The sequence below is a fragment of the Helobdella robusta genome (genome assembly GCF_000326865.2).
Source record: "Helobdella robusta unplaced genomic scaffold HELROscaffold_6, whole genome shotgun sequence".
In the NCBI taxonomy this organism is placed as follows: domain Eukaryota; kingdom Metazoa; phylum Annelida; class Clitellata; order Rhynchobdellida; family Glossiphoniidae; genus Helobdella; species Helobdella robusta.
In genome coordinates this window covers 1508205-1514204 of record NW_008705330.1, presented here as the reverse complement: position 1 = coordinate 1514204, position 6000 = coordinate 1508205, and positions in this window count along the sequence as shown.

Genomic DNA, 6000 nt, shown 5'->3' with positions numbered 1-6000 from the left:
TTATTAATTACTTATCTCTTGCACTTGAACGTAAAATATTTTTTACGTTCTTTATTTGAATTATAATTGGCATCTTTATTGATTTTTGCAAAGCGTTTGTTTCTTTACATCATAGCTAAACGTTTAAGTTATATTCTTATGGTATTCGTGGCAAGTTGGGCATAGGCAAACAAGGCAGTCGCCTAGGGCCTTCGATTTTTAGGGGCCTCGCAATACAGACTAAAGCAACTTTTTTTTAGAAATCTACTTCGATAAATTAATTTTTTTATACCTAACTGTTTTATTTTAAATTAATCGCAGTATTATGCAACAAGAATTTATCCTAAAACAAACGTATTCAAAAACAAGTTGAATTTTTTTAAATGTGTAAAATTTTCTTGTGCACATTTTTAAAAAATGTCACTTGGGGTCACCAATTTTTTTTTGCCTTGGGCCTCCTACTACCTAAGACCCTGTTCGTGGTTTAGCTTACAATTTGTTCTCAACGTACTTAAGTGATCAATTTCAATATCTCTATTAATAATTCTAAGTCTTTGTGGTCTCCTATAAAATCTGGAGTTTTTCAACGTTCTATACAGACCAGTCAGCTTAACATGCATATTATGCAAAGTATTAAAAAAATAGTGAAAAACAACTTAGTTAATTATCTGGCAAACTACAAAATAATAGGAAACAGCCAGCACGGATTCATAAAGAAACGTTCTTGTTTGTCCAATCTTTTGAATTTCTTTGATGAAGTATACGACACTGTGGGCAGTGCGAACTCCGTAGACACAATTTATTTGGACTTAGCAAAAGCATTTGATAAAGTGCCACATAAACGACTCGTCAAAAAACTGCAGGCATGTGGGATATCTGAAAATTTGCTTCAGTGGATTACTAACTGTCTAAACAACAGCAGACAACAAGTGCGGATTTAAGGCAAAAATCCAAATTGGATGAGCATCACATGTGTAGTTCCTCAAGGTTCGGTGCTGGGCCCTCTACTATTAATTATCTACATTAATGATATCGACTCTGGCATAATGTCAAAATTTGCGGACGACTCGAAGCTGTGGGAAGATGTGGAAGTACTAAGACAAGATTTAACAAGACTATACAAATGGTCTGAAGATCGGCAAATGCTATTTAACATAGACAAACGTAAAGTTATGCACATGGGAAGAAAGAACAAAGGCTTTCAATATCAACTGGGCAGGAAGGACCTTCAATCTACAGAAGAAGAAAAGGACCTTGAATCACTATTCATAAAAGCACGAAAACATCAAGACAATGTACTTTGGCAGCAGCCAAAGCAAATCAAATACTTGGATGTATTAAAAGAACGGTGGTGAGCAGAGAGAAGTCGATTATTATAAACTTGTATAAAACATTAGTTCGCCCTCATTTCAATTACTGTTCACAGGTTTGGAGTTCAGATCTACAAAAAGACAAAGAGATTCTTGAACGGGTACAACGTAGAGCAACAAAGATGATTGAAAGAATTGGAAAACTTTAATATAGGGATAGACTGAAACAACACTAGAAAGGAGAAGATGCAGAGGAGATCTGATTCAGACCTATAAGTTAATAACTGGAAAAGAGAAAAAACCGTTCACCAGGTTATTTTAACTAAAAAAAGTAAAGGATTAAGAGGTCACAGGTACAAGCACTTCAAAAGACAGAAAATCCAATAAAACAAAAATTTTTCAGCAGCAACGCCTTGAACGCGCTGAGCGATGAAATTGTCTCAGTGGATTCAATCAACAATTTTAAAATTAAGCTAAGAGAGTTAGAATACTGGAACATTTATTTTGTAGTGGTTCTTACACAGATGCTTGTCTACTGAACCACTTTAAACTTTATTATTATATTATCATTATATAACGAGTTCGTTATACGAGGGTCCGACTGTATTCATAATATTAAACAATTGCATATCGGTTATTTATTACCTTTCTTTTTTAAATTTATCAATTAAACTATTGTCAATCTCTTTACAATGACCTTGCTTTGTTTAAAAATACGTGGTGTGAGTACGAAGAACCTCAAAGAACGAAGTACGAGTTGAGTACTTATGGTCTTTTCAAAACATCTATTTCGTCTAACTATTTCACCTTTTGTTGATTACCTTATTCAGTCATCTTTTGGTTAATATTTCTGTTAAATTTCATCTACTTTTCATTATTTTGAATTTGAATTTCATTTGTTTTCTGTCATACATTTTGATACATATGACCAGTTAAGATGGTCAGTTAGAGCCCCAAGCAGAGAAGATTTTACCAAACCGCAACTGCCCACATCCGCAAAGTTAACGTCCACAACCACCCGTATCCACACTACTCATTATCCGCATCTACACCGCACCCGCGAAAAGGCAACCTAAATCGGCCGTCTTAATCTTATGTTTAAAATTAGAAGATAGCAATACTAGAGAAAAATTTATTTACAATATAATTATAATCAGACAGCAAATAATCTGCTAAGAAGGCATCTTTCAATTCAATAAATTTCTAATTTAATAATTGAAATCGCGTCGGCCGGAACAACGAGCACAAAATGAACGACGATGAGGAACTCAAAAAGCTATTTATTTATTTAATATTTACAAAGATGTCATGTTATATATATATGTATGTATATATATATATACATGTTATATATATATATACACGTATCTATATGTTACTATATATATATATATATATATATATTTATAAAGACCAAAAACATGTTCGTTCATGGTCTCGTGTTGATAATGAAAAGTTTATAGCTTTAGTTGAAAAACACATTTTCAGAAAAATTTTGATTTCAAAACTGTTGATGAAGCAGTTGATTTTTTTGAACGTGAAATTCGTTCCATTGTTGATATGGTTGTACCATTACATGAGATTGAATCGAGATATGTACCAACAGCGCCTTGGTTCGATTCTGTTTGTTGAGTGTGTAAGCGAAGCTGTAGGAAATTTGAGCGAATATATAGATCTTCTAAAAATGATGTTAATAAAAAATTGTATATAAATGCACTAAAAATAAAAACAGGCTTTGTCCTTAGAAACGTAGTGAAGAACATTACCACTATTCATGAAAATATCCCGAATAGGCTGCGGAAAATATTAGGTAAAATATTAAATATTGACATATCACGTGAGTTGTCCTCACAAATTCCAATACTTTTCTTGATTTTTTCAGAAAAAAAATTGTTGACATTAAAGCATCTATACATCGTTTTGGTCAACCTAACTTTTCGTGCAATTTAAACTATCCGGCATGTTTTTCTAGGTATTTAAATCATCTGATATTAAGACCATAATCATGGATGCTTCGAATAAAATAGGTATGCTTGATTTGCTACGGACTCATGTGTTTAAGTAGCACATTGATTTGTTCCTACCATTTTTGACAAGTTTAGTTAATTTGAGTTTGTCTAGTGGGACTTTTCCGACAAAGTATAAACATGCAATAGTTATCCCGCTTTTAAAAAAGCAGGTCTGGACATCAATGATGTCAACAATTATCGACCGGTGTCGACTTAGTCATTTATTTCTAAAATCATTGAAAAAATTGTTGCTAAACAAATTATAAGTTATTTGAACGCAAATAATCTTTTACCGGTTAATCAATCTGGTTATAGGCAGCACCATTCAACTGAGACGTTGTTACTACAAGTAACATCGGAATTATTTAAGGCTTCAGATGCTGGACAGATTTCTATACTAGCTCTCCTTGATATGAAATGCTGCCTTCGATTGCGTTGAGCATGATACTCTTCTTCGTCATCTTTCTATTAGTTATGGTATTAGTAGTTCAGCGTTAGATTGGTTTAAGGTCATATCTTTTCAATCGGTCTGAACAGGTTTGTTTTTATAATGCCCTGTCTGATAGTGATGTTTTGCAATCCGGGGTACCGCAGGGTTCTGTGCTGGGCCTACTGTTATTTATGCTTTACACGGCTGATGTACTAAATGTGGTGAATGAATTTGGTTTCAGGGTTTGGTTTGGTTGCCAGCACTCCACCTAGTTGTGTTGTTGGTTTAAAAGAAAAGCTTGTTAACTGTCTCTCTAAGATTGATGTTTGGATGGACCAAAATGGCATTCGAATGAATAAGTCCAAAACAAACTTACTCCCCGTTGGTACGTGACAAAGACTGTCACAGACTGACTTAAATTCAGTTGAAATTGATGACACTGTGATTGATTTTTGCAGGAATTCAACTGTCCTTGGATTTAATATCAAAACCAATTTGAATATGTGTGATCAAGTGAAAAACGTGTCTGCCATGTGTATGTTTCAGTTTCGTTGTCTTAGGCTAATTAAAAAGTGTTTAACTAAAAAAACTTTATGCGCTGTTAAGCACGCTTTCATTCATTCACGTCTTGAATACTGTAATAGTCTTTTGCATGATGTTTCTAAAAAGTAAATAGCCATGCCGCTATCAGTTCAAAATAGGCCCGCCAGGATTGTTACCGGCAATCGCTGGTGTGACCATATTACGCCAGTTTTAAACAGCCTCCACTGGCTGCCTATTCATAAGAGAATTATTTTTAAAATTACTGTTATGGTTTTTAAATGTCTGAACAATTTGGCACCAAAATATTTGGCCGATAGATGTTTGTAAACAAAGGAGGTGTTGAGTGACTACGATTGGAGATCAAGTAGTGCTAATACGTTGGTCACGACTGTGATCAAGTTTAAGATTAGTTCGCGTAATTTCTCTGTAAGTGGTCCATCTGTTTAGAATGCTCTTCCTTGTTGCTTGCGTCAAACTGGATTATCACTGGGTCAGTTCAAGAAGAAACTTAAAACACACTTGTTTCGAATCTGAATTTTAAAAACTTGCTTCTTTTATAAAGCAGTAACAGCTCCTATGAGAACACTGTAAGTGTCATAATCGGCGCTTTATAAGTTTCCAAATAATATATATATATATTACTTTATAAGTTTCCAAATAATATATATATATATTATTATTAGAAAATTTATACAGCGCCCTTTAATGCAACTCAAAGGCGTTGCTTCGTCTGGTGGAATCATCGGGAAAAAGGATACGTTTTCAAATCTTTGCGAAACTTCTGTATATATATATACATACACGTATCGAGATTGTATGTTGGTCTCGCACAGACTGGTTAGTTTTTAAATTCTTAAAAATAAAATTTAAAATTAGGTATTTATTTGTTAAACTTTAACTTGGTTTTAACTTAACTTTGATTTAACAATTTTGTATATTGTATCTCGTTATTCTTCTAATAATATTTAAAACAAACACTTTCACTTTTATTACAAAAATTTAATTCCTTTTGCATTCTGGATGGAGCTGCTAGATACCTGACTGTGCGAGACCAGGGACATAGATAAAAGTTGAACTCGGAAACGATTGCATGCCTAACCATGGCTTGTTCATCAAAACGGGTTCCTACACGTATCTATATGTTACTATATATGTATATATATATATATATATATACATATATATTATTAGGAAAATTTTTACAGCGCCCTTCAATGCAACTCAAAGGCGCTGTTTTCGTCTGGTGGAATCATCGGGAAAAAGATACGTTTTCAAATCTTTGCGAAACGTCTAAATAGTTAAACCAGGTTGACGGAAGCTGTATGGTAGTGAGTTCTAAATTTGTGGACCAGCAACGGCAAAATTTCTATTGGCCACCATCAAATCTATTTTCGGCACCACCGATAAAAATAACTGATCATCTGAACGTAATCAAATACAACGCCCAGCTTTTTAAGAGAAGTGCAAAACTCAACATTAGAACCACAGATGTTGATTAAGGTTTTTTAATTGCTACCGAGTACCGACAGGCAGAATTTGTGTTTTGTTTTCGTTTAGTTTTTTAACATCCATTCACTTAATTCATTAAAACAACATAAAAATCTATCAACAATCGCATCAAAACCAAGGTCTATGTTACCGCAACCAATCATTTGCAAATCATCTAAAAAGGCATGGTATATGAAACCAAATTTTTCAATAACAAGAAAAACATCGGCCGTGTACATTA